The sequence below is a fragment of the Corvus hawaiiensis genome, chromosome 13, assembly GCF_020740725.1.
Source record: "Corvus hawaiiensis isolate bCorHaw1 chromosome 13, bCorHaw1.pri.cur, whole genome shotgun sequence".
In the NCBI taxonomy this organism is placed as follows: Eukaryota; Metazoa; Chordata; class Aves; order Passeriformes; family Corvidae; genus Corvus; species Corvus hawaiiensis.
This window is the reverse complement of record NC_063225.1, coordinates 2,812,427-2,828,366: the sequence shown is the minus strand read 5'-3', so window position 1 is coordinate 2,828,366 and position 15,940 is coordinate 2,812,427. Positions and strand designations below refer to the sequence as shown.

General features: G+C 36.4%; 1 long non-coding RNA gene across 1 annotated transcript in view; it reads left to right on the top strand.

Moving 5' to 3' along the window:
* Nucleotides 1–209: 209 nt before the first annotated feature.
* LOC125332789 overlaps nt 210–15,940 on the top strand; it is a 44,230-nt gene continuing 28,499 nt past the window's right edge. Inside the window, exons 1-3 of the long non-coding RNA XR_007206617.1 lie at nt 210–364; nt 11,387–11,510; nt 11,997–12,088. This is a non-coding gene — a long non-coding RNA (uncharacterized LOC125332789). The remainder of the gene's footprint in view (nt 365–11,386; nt 11,511–11,996; nt 12,089–15,940) is intronic.

The window sequence follows — 15,940 nt, the reverse complement described above, 5'->3', positions numbered from 1 at the left end:
GGAAATACGTGACCATTTTTAAATGTGATTTCCTCCTGTGGTGCCCGCTGTGTCTGGAGGCGCGTCCGCCTCGTCCCTCCGCCGCCGGGCTGGCCCCGTCCCCGCTGCCGTGCGCGGTGAGCGGAGCGCGCTCTGCAGTGCCCGGCTCGGCCCGCAGGGGGCCCGCGGGAGCGGCGGCGCCGGGCCTGGGCCGCGCCCGCGCTGCGCTGCGGAGCCCGAGCGCTGCGGAGCCGGCTCCGAGGAGAGGGAGCGCTCACCCTGCTCCTCGTGCTGCCGCTACCGCAGCCTTGCTGCTGCTGCCTGCTTCTGCCTGCTTTTGTGCAAGCATATTCTTTGAATTGTTGCCTGAACAACCGTTTGAAACGTAATTTTTGGAGCGAAGCATCAAGAAATCATCTGTAAAGATAGCATCAGCCTTGTGTTGTGGCCGTTTTAGAAGTTGGATATGCTGAGACTAGTTTCCTTTAAATCTATATTAAGATTTAAGAAAGTAAGCTGAGTAATTTCTAGAATTAAAAAATAGTGAAAAAATGTAATAGGTATTGGTAACACCTGTTAATTACTTCAGTACTACAGTTACTGAAAGTGCAAAAAATGGGGAAAAAGGATACCAGTTTAATTTGATGATCTCCCTTGTTGAGGTATATGAGTGCACTCAGGTGTGCCCCACAGCCATAATCTACCTTACTGCCTACGGAGTAGGTCAGCTAAGGTGTTGTGCCACAACACTTGCAAACTACTGTTATGCCATAGGAATAAGACATTTACAAAATACTTATTAAAGTCTCTCCCTGTGCATGTCCCATCTGTAATAGGGTTCCATCCAAGAAGAGCTTCTAAATAACCCTTCAATTTCCAGTGGTGTCAGTATGGTTATTTTCATTTTCCTAGAACAACCTAGCAGTGTTTCCTTGGTGTTGAGAGAGAAAAATGAGTCCAGTAGATGCAAAAGGTTATCAAATAAGCTCATGTGGCAGTGCTTGTTTTACTGTCCTTATTTCAACTTCTAATTTTCTGTATTCCTTTTCTACTTAGAGAGCATTACAGGATATTCATACAATAAACACCCTGACCATGAGGTTAACAGTCAATGGTGTTATCTCAGACACAAATTTAAGCTTGTATAAAACATTTAGGAAGCAAAACCAAAGACATTCCAGGTAAAAAAATTCTAATACTAAAATTGTAAAAAAAAAAGAAAAGTCAAAAGCAAGAATAATCTGCTGACAGACTTTCTGGTGACACCTCGTAGTTATTGTCAAGTGGCCATGTTCCATCCTTACCTTCTTTTGCTTCCTTTCAAGAAGAGAAGAAATACCCATTTGGACAAAATTAAGAATTTTGATTCTCAGCCACTCTGTGGAAAAAGTGCAAAAGTCAAACCAGGGCACATTTTGTGACAAGTCTGTCATTGGTATTTAATTAATCCTTTACTAGTTAATGGTCTGGTAAGTAGGTTTATCCTATCTTTTACTTCCATTCCCGCTGCAATTGTATGTGTTCTGTTTCAGGAAAGATGTTTGGGGGTTTTTCCCCCAAAACTGCTTCAATCTTAAAAATTGTGATTTTAAAATTTTTTGGAAAAGAAATAAAAATAGTATTCTGTACAGATTTTTAAAATAAATTTTACTAAAGTGGATCTTGTAGTCAAAAGTGTTTCACATAATTCTCTCCATTCCTTTTTAAAATATGCCATTGCTGCTATTCAGTGCTTGTGTGGGAGTAGCCACACAGGACCAATGCCAATTAACTGGAGTTTTAGACAGATGCAGTACAACCTTTTTCCTCCTTTTTCTTAAGAACAGGTCTTGAGCTTAAAATCATTATGTCAAATTAATGTCAGTGTTACGTCCAGTGGGTTTTCTAAACACCAGCATTTTATGAGAATGCCAAAGCAATTTGGTTTGATTAGAAAATCTGATTCCTCTCATAAGTTTGTGTTCCTTTTATGTACTTGGGGTTTGAACTCTTTAACAAAAAATCAAGTTGTTGGTTTTTTTTTTTAATAATTTGATAGGGCTTCAGGCTTCATTCATGAGGATGCAGCTGCATTTGAAGGTACAAGATAACAGTTCTACTCTTGGCCTGTTCTGACTCTTGACTGCAATGTGTGCTTTCTTCCTTTCTGAGCATTTTTCTTCATGTTTCACTGCCATATCCTGGGATTTACAGCATTCCAAAATTTCCAGTCTTCCTAATTTTTGCTTTTAGAAAATTTGCTTTTTACATTTTAATGTAATCATTTTTATGATAAATTAAATCATGTGATCTATATGCAGGGGCTACAGAATTTGTGTTCCTGGCCACATTCTCTGTGTTTAGCTGTAGCATGAGATATTAATCCTGAAGAGGATTGCTGGAGGTTATGTAATGATAACTTCAAAAGTTACAATGGGACATTCTTCCAAGTACTGAGTCAGAGAAACACATTCCTCTACTAAATGCCTATTGAGTTGATAGTTCAATTTAGTAAGTCTTTGTTTACTCTTTAATCCTCACAGTCAGCTGGAAAACTGAATGTTTTTCTCTAGTAGCCAAGCTAAGGGAGTTGTTTTCTTTTTAGCATTTAGTAGGTAAAAGTGAAATCCGTTTTGCAAGAAAATGTGGTTTATAATCTTGTTTGTTTTGAAGTTATATATGCTATATATGTGTCTGTACACAAAAGAGGACAATGTATAATGCTGAATAGGATTCTGTTGCTTAAAATTTGAGTTTTTTACAAAAAAAGATACCCTACTGATCAAATTCCAGGAGTGATCAACATCATGTTGTTTTATAATAGTTATAAAACCAACTGACCTACCAAAAGTTTTCATGCTCTTGCTATTGAGACTGATCTGGAGAAAATTCTTTGAACTTGACTGTGTAAAAGTGCGCCTGGCTGTTGAGTCAGTCCTTTAAAAAATGCATGAGTCTCACAGCTGATTAGGAAACAGGAAGGCAGTTGCTTTGGCAATAGGAGATAGAGCTAATGCCATCAGCATGATCAAAAGTAAGGGCAAATTTAGAATTTAAAACGTCAATACAAATTATGGTTTATTAATGAATTTGTATTTATAGCAGGCCTATTACTTTTTGAAGAATTACTTTTCCTTTTATGGAAAAAATTAGACCTACTCAGATCAACCTTTATATTTGGCACTTGAAAGGAGCTATGACAAAGAAATAAATTAGTTTGTGTGGGGTGAACTTAAACTGAGTCAAACCAATGTCTAGTCCAAGGTCCTATCTTTAGCAATGACCAAGAGCAGATGCTTAGGAAAGAACAAGGGAAGAGGACAGACAGCCATTCCAAGTTCCTTGTGCATCTTACTCCAGTCTCTGCATCTCAGAAAGATGTGTGGATTTTTTGTTTACTTGCTTTTGAGGGGTTTTTTTATTCTATAATTTTGGTCACATTTTAAAAACATGGTCAATTATAGCTCCCACAAAATCCTCCAAATGGTTATTATTTTCCTAAAATGTAAGGTTACTGTTCCAAATGTTTGCATTAAACATAAATAATGGACTATGACTGAAGGACTTGAACATTTTGCTGTGTTTCTCAAATGGGGGGCTGACAGCTGTTACTATTGTCTATTTTATTCACCACCCATTGTTTCAGTGTAGGATACAGCCCATATAGTAACAGAGTATGAGCAGAGTTCTTATTCTCTGCCTGCTATCCTAGACATCCTTTTCTTTCAAGGCATTTACTGCATACTGCATTGAGTCCTTTCAACTGTGATCCTAAAAGCTTAACTTTTCTCTTTCTTTAAGATGATTTTTTTGGTCAAAAATGGTGGATCTTTTGCTATTAGCTGCAATTTCTTTCATGGCTTTATTTCACTCATGTCTGTGTCTTAGGAATAGAAAAATAATCCAATCTTGTTGCACAAAGATATAGTTATTTTACCCACTGTGAGCTGAGCTGTCAAATGCTGGACCTGATGGAACTTCTACTATTAAGGGGCAACATGAGCCTCAGAATGCAGTACAAGATATCTGTATTGGGGCTCACTTAGTTGCATGCAAGCAGCTCAGAATTAATGCTTCAAGAAAACAGAGGACTATTGTATTAGTCACTATGTTTTATAGCCTGTAAAATTTCCCAGCTGACTGATGTTAGTATTACAAACACAGTGTGGTGGGATTACAATATCAGACACTATTAAGCATAGAAATGATTTACACTTAGTTAATATTTATAACTGCTCTGTTTATTTTACTGTCAGGTATAGAAGATCCTTTTTATAGAACAATAGCTACATGAGACTATACAGTAAAATGTAACTTTCTAATTAACTGATGGGTATTCTTAAAATTATATAAGATGACTTCATGATGAAAAATGGCCTGAGTTGTTTGCTTATATTATTTGTCTTGCTCCTACTAGCTTTGACCTATAAATTCTTCAGAACCTCGAATTCCAGCAGCATATTGTTGAAGCAAGAGAAATAGCAAAACAGGCCTCCACAAAATATTGGAGAAAGTGATTGTTCTGTAACAGTTTTATTTTATGTTTTGCTATGGCCATCTAGGTCTGGAAAGGGTTAGAATTGTTAGTAAAAGTTAGGTTGTATTTTCTTATCTATTTTGGTGGGATGAAGAAACAATCCAAGGAGATTTAAACAGGATGTGTAAGGAAAAGAAGAGAAACTGGCTTAGATAAAAAATAATCATAGAAATAAATTATTTTGCATAGGTTACTTCTTAACCATCCCTCATGGGATGAGAGGAACTATACAAACTGAGTCATGAAGGCAAGCATTGATGTGAACTTCAGTGAACACTTCTGGTGCTACTTTCAAATTTCCTGTCCTCTAAGATAATGTTTTCCATTGACAGTAATTATATCTGTCTGAAACTGTCTGTGCAGTAGCTTAATACCCTGATATCTGGTTTTCAGCTGTTCAGTAGAAGTAAGTTCCTCTCTTGGTCTGCAGGTGCACTAATAGAAGTTGGCATCAGTGGCTAGGAAGGACTTGGAAGCAGCCTTGGCCAGTGACTGACAGCCCAGTTCAGATACCTCCAGAGGCTCTTGCAGGTTCCTGGCAGGCATTCCTCTTTGAAAACTTGCAAGTTCTTATGTTTTCTTCCACAAAAATTTTGCTTTCACACTGCTGTGTTTCTGCTTTGTCATCTGTGACTTCTCTACTCAGGTTTGTTTCTGGTTTTTAAGTTTATAAATGAGCAAAACAGTTACTTGTACTCTTTAGATACCCAGAAGTTACTGGAAGTCAGAAGAATGAGGTAGGCAATCTAAATATTTGAGTACAAATGTTTTGGAAGTTAAATAAAATAATGATTGTTTCTTTCTCTTTTGAAAACATAAATGTATCTGACTGCAGTTACTACACTTAATGATCTCCTTCATTTGCTCAGGTTGTTGAGACATACTGTTTTCATGTGTTATACACTTCTGCCTTGTACTTAGAAGGAAAAGAGAACCATATGTTGTGCTTTAATGCTAAATCCCAGGGATTGTCTGTGTGGTTGTAAGGGGTGTGTAGATAAGCCATGACAAAATGACTGCCCCTATCTAAACTACATCTACTGTAGAAGACATCCAGTAAGTAATTCTGTAATTCTACTAAAGAGCTGTCTTGATATCTCATGCTTTTTTTTAGAGACAGCCTAGATTTCTTACTTTCACATCACATAGCTAGCTTGCGCTAGGGCTCATTTTGGAGACTTCGAGATAATTGCTGTAGACAAGACTCTGCAATATGAAATGCAGTGAGGGAGAGTCCCCATGCATGACTGCTTAAATGTGGTCACTGAATACACTGAGCATTTTGTAACTTGTATTGCTAGGTGGTGACTGTAGCTTCACATTGTTCTGAAGGTCTGTGCAGGAGAAGAAACTGCTGCTTGTGTTAGGATCTTCTTCCTTTGACACTTAATTCAGTTATGAACAATTTTTCTCAAAGGTTTTTGATGACGATATAGCTTTATTGCCCCGATTTCGCCTGTTCTGTGATGAGTGGATACAATACAGACATTACTGGAAACATTTTTGGCATGTATGAGATGTAGAGGGTGAAAACCATCTTATCTGCTAATGTTAAACACAGTTGACTGTAAAGAAGACATAATTAAGGAGTTTTTTCTCTTTGCTCATATTTAAAGACATAGACTGGTAATATCCAGCTGAGTAAGATCTGCTTATGCTTTTTCTTATCAAGAGTGCTATGGGAAACCTAACATCTGGAAGGAATATGTATGTCAGTAAGTCACATTTGTCCTCAGGGCTATTGAGGACCATGCAGAGCACCACTAGTGTATTGATAATTTACTTAAGGGAACAATAGAGATAGTGAGTTGTTCTAGTAGTGACAGAAATCTGAAATGTTGAGTCTGACGAGAAAAAACCAATTTTTTTCTATGTTTCAGCTGTTTATTTCATAAAGTATCTTCACACGTAAGAAATGAAGTCAGATAGATCATTTGGCCCTTTCTGCAGATTAAAATTTCCATCAAAATTAATGTGACTATATAAGGAAAGAATTCAAGCATTTGGTAAAGTTTTTCTGAAATTATACATTTGGTTATTAATTGGCTACTTGCACTTCTGAAATAACTCTCCATAACAAATTCCTTTTGTTGTATAAAGCAGCTGCTCAGGATTAATGTCACGTCAATGTCTCGGGCTGCAGGAAGAAAATGTATGAGTAAAGCTAAACCTCAAATGTCAGTGAGCTCTTTATTTTTACAACAGAAAAGTTTTGAAAGTGATCAAAACAGCTGTCAGATTAGGTGAAGAAGAAAACCAATGACTTGAACACTCTATTGCTTTACCAGTGGCTTCTTCTTTTTTTTTTTTTTTTTTTTTTTTAGTATAACTATCTTATCTTAATGGCACATTAACATTAACTGATTAAGAGCTATTTGCAATAGATTGCAGTAGCAAGGATTGATCATTATCTGCTTTATATGCTGAGTACTTTTTCTGACATCTAATCTGGCTCATTGAGACTGTTTTCTTATTCTATGTTGCCATATACAAGAGACATGCAAGCAATCCATTTGTCAGCAAAGTAACACACCTAAAGTATCTGTAGTGAGGTTTTATTACTGCCAGTTACTGGAATATTCTGGAGTATCCATTGGAATTTTTTGGAAGGCTAGTTATGACACAAAAGAATGGAAGGGAAAAAAATCAGTGCCTGTCTTTGGGAAGAGAGAGAAAGCAAGTACAATGTTATAGATAAATGAACTTTAGCTCAGTTCCCATAAAAAGAAATATCTGTAAAAAAACCCCAAAATCAAGGTGATTAACAGAACAAATTTTTCATGGGGAAATTATACCAAGCTGGTTTAATTTCTGTCTGCTAGGGCATTAGCCCTTCTCCTCTGTGACTAGAGGAGAAGCAGTTTGACATGTATCTCAACTCTGAGGTTCATATAAGCAGGCTGGTAAAACTTGGTCTTGATGCATCTACTGTCAGGTGGGTACTGGTCTGTTTTGTAGGAGTATTTGGAGGTAGATGTTAATGCTTCTTTAACTAGAAAGTTAAGTACTGAGTGAGGATTGGCAGGAGTCAGTCCTGGGTCAGGTGCTACTTAATATTTTTGTTAGTGATCTGGATGATGGAATAAAGACTCACTCACTGAATTTGCACATAGAATTTAGGACATATCTGCTGCCCAAATACCATGATAGCAACAACTGTAAGAAACAGTTCTGTAGAAAAAGATCTTGATGTTACACTAAGATTAATGTGACTTGACTTGGCAGTGCTGCAGAGTTATAGGGAAAGGAGTGACCTTATGGTGTCATACTTTAGGATGACCAGGCTTGGTTGTCACATTTAAGGGAAGGTGTGGGCTGGATGAAGAGAATTATTCACCAAGGTGAAGGGTAAGAATGACAAGTGCTTAGGAAGTAGGACTTACAAGAAGGTCAAGTGAAACTGGGCTTTCTTTACTGAAACTTTTATATCATTTTTGATGTGTAAAAGGCTGTTGCAAAACCAAAACAGATGCGCGTCTCTTGTGAATATGATGAATAAATGCAGATAAATTAAACTAGATACTTGGTAAATTAAGATAGAGGGAAATGGAATACATTTCCTAAGATATTGTAGTGTCCATAGTTCTTGACATTTCCAGCAATTTCATACATAGACTTAATACTATCTTGGGCCAGAAAGTGGTCTAGATTGTCTTGAGTGCTTTCAAGTCCTAAGACTTAATGAAAACAGTTTTATTTACTTACTGATGTTATTGGTTAACATTCGGTTTCAATCTTGTGTGATTTTTGTTGGAAAAGCTGTTTCATATGAGATGTTTGATTCTTACATATCTTGGGGCAAGAAACACCTGTAGTAATGATGATTTATAAGCAAGTTAGCTGACCATGTCAGTGAAAGTACATTTAAATTGGAGTGGTGCACATACACAGCTGTGTGATGTATCAGTGTAACCCTGGATAAGATCTGAGGTCCCTGCTAACATGAAATAAAGATGAACTGTCATGTTGATCACTACTTCCAGAGAGTAAAATATTTACATTTAAAAATGAAGTAGTGCAAATAAATTGAGAATGGAGAAAAAAAAAATGTTACTTATAGCAACATGCAGAGGAAGTAGAGGTTCTTGATGTTTTATAGTTCATAATCCTGTAATCTTGCTGTATCTCAAACAACTTTTGGGTGTCAAGATAATGCCTTTAGCCAAAAGGTGTTTACAACAAGGTAAATTACTTTAAAAATAACTATGTAATCTATGTCCTTTGCACTCTGAACAGAATAATGCATTGGAAGATAATTAACCCATCCCCTATTTTGTCATTTTGCTTTCTGTTAAAAATTTCTATTGAATTTGTAATGAAAAAGATAGCAAGTGGGGTTTTTTTTGTTTTAGGGTAGTTTCATTCCAATACCATCAGAAAGGTGACAGTAACTTTACCACTAGCTATGAAATCTGTAGTCATTGTACCTAGAATCCATAGACTTAGACCATTGTAAAAGGCTGAATTCTTTGTGGTATAAACAGAAATTAATTTTCTATACCTAATTTTCATTAAATACATCAATGACAACTCAAAAGTTAGATTTTACGGTAATATACAGGATGTGGTGATGTTGTAAGAAGGTATTATTCATTTGTCTTGGGAAAATTTGAGAACAAATCTTGCTCAATATAAGAATTATTTTTTAAAAACCCCAAGCCCAAAACATATCTGTCTTTTACCTCATAGTTCATGAGTTCCATTTTTTTTGCTATGAATTTCAGTAGATTTCATTTTTAAGTGGCTGAGTAATCTTCTATAAAAGTTGATGCTTAAGAATTTCCCCTCGGAATCATTCTATTAATGTGTTTTGGATAGTCCTTATGAAGAGATATTATTCTTTAAGCAAGTTGCTTTCACAATACTGTTGATGTGCTCAGAGATTATGCATTCTTTTTGGAGGGGAGAAGCAAGGGTGCATTAAATATTAACATTTCCAAAAGTTTGGTATGGCATATTTACTGTCAGAACATTATTGTAACAGTCTTGTGTTTGTCCATTTGCTGTTCTTTCAAATGAACGATGCTCATACAATACTGGTTTTTCTCCTATAATTTTTCAGTGTGCAGTTACTTTTTTTGCAGAAAAATGTTGACCCTGACTGTGTCCCTCTAGAAGATAATTCTCTTCCTAAAAAAAGCCTGAGATGTGACAGCTGAGACACCTCATGAAAATATTTCTCTCCTTTCTGAAAGTACTTGAACATAGTTCAGGGTCTGCATCTAAAAGATGTTGAGAATTAGTTAAAATGAATCCTACTCATCCATGGCTCAGGCCAGGCACCTAGAACATGAGAAACATGTGCATTGTGGGAAAGTAATTATTTTCCCCCTTTAATGTAAGTAAATGATTTAATATTAATAAAATGGGGAGATAATTTGCCTCCTTACTTACGATGCAGACTTACAAACAGGTCCAAGAACCTCAGCAGCAGTACTAACGTGGTAGTAAGACAATTTGACAGGACACTCCTATCCAGCAATAGAAGACCAGGAGCTAGGTGTGAAAGGGCAAGGATAGCACTGATGTTAAAAGCAGACAGTAACAGCAGTGCAGAATCATTGATGTTCTTTGCTAGTCTGTAACATCCATGTAACTCACAAGAGTGGTGTACCAATGATTCTTCAAGTGTAAGGACCAAACCAGGTCTTGGTCATGATGCTGGCTGAAGTTATTTTTGTCTAGATTGTCTTATGTATTGTCTAAAATTTGAATGCTTTACACTGAAGGAAGAAGTCAGTCTTACAGGTTTTATAATGAGCCCGCAAAAGCCTTTTCTTTTTAACTTCATTTGAAGGAAAATGAAGTTATTTGAAGAAAAATATGGTAGTGTTTGGCTACGTCACAAAGCACATTCACAAGTGTGCTGAAAGAACACAGGCTATTTGTGCATGTCTTGAGAAGAAAAATGTGGGTAGGGTTTAAATAAAAGCTGCTGCTTGATTCACTAGACCAGTTACAAGGGAACTTGACTGGTAACACATCATTTTTTTCTGGAAAAAAAAAGAGGTTATGTAAGCTGATTTAAAAATACAGTAGAACTATGTATTCAGAGAATGAGTTGAAGGCTTTTAGAATTAGGGAGCTCAGTCCAAAGTTACAGAAAACTACTAATTGTATTTTTGGCAGAGACTACTCTTATGATATTTGTAGGCTGTCAGCCCTGAAGCTCATTCAGATGTTTTGGCATGCATTGGAACACATGAAATAAATTATGAAACTGACACAAAAGGGGAACTTATAGAGAGTGTAGGAAATTTGTGCTCAATTCTTTCCACAATCAGTTAATATACTGGTGGTGGTTAAGGAAACTACCTGAAGGAACAGAAAGATGACACTTCAGAGTAAATAAATCCTTCAAAACTCCAGAGAAATGCAGATGTCAGGCAGAATTGTAAGAACTTGATGTCACAGTAGAGTCAGTGTTTTGTGGCAAATATAAGATGAATGCACTAAGTGTGCTATTTGTAAGAATTTTTAAGGAATTGTTTGTTTACTCAAAGCCCAGTTGGATTGGATGCTTAATGTATTTGAACTCCTAATGAGGACAAAATGAGGTCATGAACCTCCCTGATGAACACAAGTATATACATATACTTTGACAAATGTTGTTGATCCACAGAGCTTTGTTTTTTAGCTAATGAATCATAAAATTATTTGAATTGAAATTAATCTTTAAAGATCTTCTAGTCCAACCCCTTGCCATGGGCAGGGACATCTTTTGCTAGGTCAGGTTACTCAGCCTGACCTTGAGCACTTCTAGGGATGGGGCATCCACAACTTCTCTGGGCAACCTGTTTCGATGTCTCACCAAAGAATTTCTTCCTTAGAGCTAATCTAAATCTATCCCTATTCACTTTAAAATGGTTGTCCTTTGTCCTTTCACTGCAGACTCTGATGTGAGTGGCAGCATAACTTGCAGGAGGATTGTTCCTTGATGTGACTGGGCACTGAGATGAGGCTGTGACTGGCTGGTAGCTCCCATGATCCTCCTTATTATCCTCTTTAAAAATGGGTGAGATATTCCCACTTTTTCAGTTACTGGGACTTTGCCTGACTGCCTTAACTTTCCAAATATGATGGAGAAATTCTTTATAACTACACCAGCCAATTCTTTCAGGACCTTGGGATGCATCTCATCAGGTCCAGTAGACTTGTTTATGTAATTAAGCTGTCAGTGGAATGAATTGAAATGTGTGGTCATTCATGCAGTTGAAAATAGAAAAAAATTTTAGAGGATGTTCCTTCTCAGCCTTTGTCAGTCCCATCTTCTTGCTTTCCTTTTTGTTTCATGTTGAGTCTTTCAGCATCTTTCAAGAATGTTAAATGTACTGTACTGAAAATTTTTAAAGTAAACACCCTCCCTCTCCCCAATCTCTTTTCAAATCTACCTGTAATCTAAAAAATTTGCTTTATGATGCTGAAAAATTTATGGCTACTGGAATGCATTTTTCCAAATGGCATAAAACTGATTTATCTGCATCTACTTCTGTGAACACAGGGTCTGAGCTCTGAAGTGCCTACTTTGTACACCAAGAGTGATGCATGCTGCCTTTAAGATTTGTGTATGTGGTTCCAGAAGTTCATCTTCAGGTATGTTGGGCTGAAATAATGACTCTGACACTGTTTTATCACTGTGGTGTTAATAAGAACAGAACAAGAGTGTGCATGTCTGTCTTTACCAAATCTTATACTACTTCCTGGTGAGTAATATGTCTGGTATAAGTTAAAACACCCATTTGGCCACCTTAGTATTTTTGTCTGGTCTTATTGTGGCAAAGAAGACCAAGATTAGGAGTCTCTGCAGAGACGTTACAGCACCTATTTACAACTTTCTTCAATTGCATTGTTTATTCCTTGATGAAAGCTTTTTTTCTGCATTATTTGTTTATCACTGTGATATTCTGATAATCATCCCTGCACTGTGAACTGAATTAATTGGTATTTCTCAACCACAAATGCAATCCAAGCAATTGTTTTTGTAATTAAACTCAGTTTCCAGTTTACTTTACTTTGCTTACATTATCTGGTTAGGCAATCGTTGTCTGGAACATAATAAAATAATCTAAATTACTGTTCTTGTAAGAATAAACCAAACAATAATTAATACGCTATTACTTCCTTAGGGACATTCTTTGAAGATTTCAATAAAAAAAAGAGAAAACAAATCAATAGAATATGGAAATTGTTTGCCATAAAGGCATATTTGAACACTTTATTTCATTTGAAGTGCTTAGAGAATGTTGAAGAATTAAATGGAAAAACTTAAAGATTTCCTATGGCAGGAAGCCTTTGAGGCAGAAGTGTAATGAATCATGTGAAGAATATTGCTCAAGTGCAGTTCCTATTGTTATAATCAAATGAGCTAGACCTCTACAAAACTGTGGTGTTAAGTGTGTGTATTTTGTGCACACATGTGTGTGCCACTTTTTAATTCAGACTTTTATAGGCATAGTTAAACTAGATTAGCAGCATTTTTCACTGTAATCCATAGTAGACTTCTGAAAGGCAGAGTAAATACACAAACAAACAATAGCCTGCAGCAAGGCTTGCTGCCACTGACAGGTATACACTGCTGTCTGATTATGAGGTAGTCACTAGGAAGCTAATTGTGTGAGCACCTGTAAGTCTAAACCTTTTTCATAGTCTATCACATTAATTTCTGCTCCTAAATGAGGCTTTTAAATCCCTTGCTATGTAAATAGTGACACCCTTGCAAAGAAATGTAAAAAAACCCAACCAACAGCAAGAGATGTTAACCCTTCTCTAATGCAGAGTGCAAAAGCATTTTGTACTGGTAATGCTTCCATGTTTAGAATAGACTTCATAGATTGTTGTGCTTGAAAAGATGGTGCCTTTTCTTGCTGTACACTCCACCTGTTTGCAAACTAGTTACAAATGTTCTGTGCCTCATTATGTGTCTCAAATATATTTGCCTCTCTCCTGAGAGCAATGGCAAACCCCTGAAAATTATCTTGGTAAATTGTTGGATGCCACTGTTCAGCCAGAAAGGAAATATGCTTTAAAAATGCCTTGGGCCCACCTTCCCTCACAAATCTTTTTGTGCTTTGCTGGTTTTTTGCTATTAACTTCTCAATGAAGGCCTATTTTTTCCTGAATTCCTGGAAAACTGTTAGTGTATGCTGTGAACAGCTATGGACACATAACACAACAAGTGGCTAACACGGAATAGCTGCTGTTTTTAAAAAGGTCTTATCTCTTATTCCAAAATGTGTTGCTTTATCCAGTGAACTTGGACCTGGAGTGGGCTATGTGTGTATTTTACAAATATTTTTTTGTCCTGAACTAAGCTCTTAGATTTCCTTTAGAATGTAAGAAGACATAAGGATGTAGTTTAAATTGCTGCCAACTATATTGAGACTGGGAAGAGCTGTGGAAAATCTTAATTTTCTGGAGAAGGTTAGACTTGGAGGCACCAAATACTAGTTGCAAGGGGACTTTAAATGTTTAAGTATCCAGCAGATACTTTGTCAGAAAGGAAGCACTATAAATGATTAGATTGAATGCATAGTCTGTGATCTGTGTGGAATGAAACAATAAAACTAGTGCTGTTATTACTAGGAGGATGAATGTAGATGTAGGAAGGAAAATCTACTAAAACCAAATGTCCAAGTTCAGCAATAGGCTGAATTATATGGGATGCCTACTACACATGAGACAGCTAAAGGAGATTTTAAAACAAAAAAATTGTGCAAATGATTTTCAGTAATTTAGTTATCTGTCCTTTCTTAATGGAAGCACGCAACACTTCTGTGTTGAGGACTTACCTGTAACTAATGAGTTTACTGACCTGCAGGAAGGAGCAGGATTGTAACTAACCTCGTACATGTACACTAGTGTTTACTGGGTCATATTCTTAATGACTTAAATTTGTTTTAAGACATGAAGCATGATTATTCAAAACTATTTACTTTACTAGAACCTTCCAAGACCATGAAATTCAGAAGTATTCCTGTGGTTTTGCTTATGTCAGCTAAAAAATGTAATCAGTTAATCTATTTCCCATTCTAGTTAAAACCACAGAATGAAGAAGCGTGTGTCTGAATTCTTCAAATGCTGTAGTAAAGTTTCCTGTAATTATTCTTTCTGCTCTGCAAATGGAGGACTTAAATTTACCCTATGCTAATGTCAACAATCGTAGGCAAGCGTTCAAAATTTAAGTGTTATTTTTTTATCAGCTCTTTTACTTGATGTCTAGGATCTATCAGATAGACTACAGACAGTCTATTGTATTGTATAGTATTGGATCTAATAATATCCAGTGTAACTTGGACCATCTGGTAAATGTGTTCTAAGGAGGGTCAGGCCTAAAATAGGTAAGTTTGCAAGTGGAAGATACTCATGGGAGCTTATGAAGCTCCAGATTTAGACAATGCTGTGTTTCATTAGCAAAGATTTGAAATAATCTCTAGCTTGGTAAAGGAAACAAAGAGTGTATAAGAGAAAGCAGTAATGTTCAGCTTTCAGATCCCATGCTGGCTTGATTACAGCCTGTCTTTGGGCTTAGAATGAGATGTTTGGGTTTTAGGTTGTTGGTTCATGGTGCTGAAGAATAATTTTTTTTTTTGCATTTTTCTTTTGGGGACAGCTACATTAGTGACGTTAGAAATGTACACAGGTTTAGGCTGAGAATAAAGGTGTTACAATGACAAGTTTACTAGTGGGGAGAAGTATGAGTCTGAAAATGTGTGTTTCACAGACTTGCTCTCAAGCTAAAGTCTGCCAATTTTCAAAAAAATCTTATGGAGATTTGGATCCTGTTGATTCTAGGCCTGCCAGAACTTTTACTGCTTTTGCATATATAGAGACAATAAAAAAATGACCTTTTCTTTCCCCCAAAAATGACTAAGGAAAGAATTGTATTAACAGAAGTAGTAGGTTTAGAGTGTTTTTTATCAATGTGGGCTATACTGCACAAACTCCTAGAATAGTATTTCACTTTTGGGCAATAGTGTTTGTGACTTGCATGACACTGAAGCAGTGATAGGTTGTGCAAGAGATCTGAGGATTAAGCCTTTTCAAATTTGGTATCTAAATGAAAATACCATTTCCAATATAAAACTGGAATCTATATTCAGAGACCAGATGCTGGTCTGTAGTGCTGTCATAACATCAAAGAATGGAAGTTGATATAGATGACATATAGAATTGACTACAGATTGAAGGCTAGTGCTGAAAACCAATTCTTTCTAAATTGTGCAACCAGTTTGCAAAATATTAGAATGTTCTTTTGGATTAATAAATAAAATGAGAGCAGTGTCTTTCTGTTTGACCTTAGAAGAATGTAGAATACAAAAGTTACTATGGGTTAAATCTTTTGTTTCTTAGACTTGTATAATTCCATTAGCCATATGGGATAGAACAGGATATAGGTTAAGCATTTCCAGAATCTATTTTTGCTTCTCCTTTGGGTTACTTAGACCT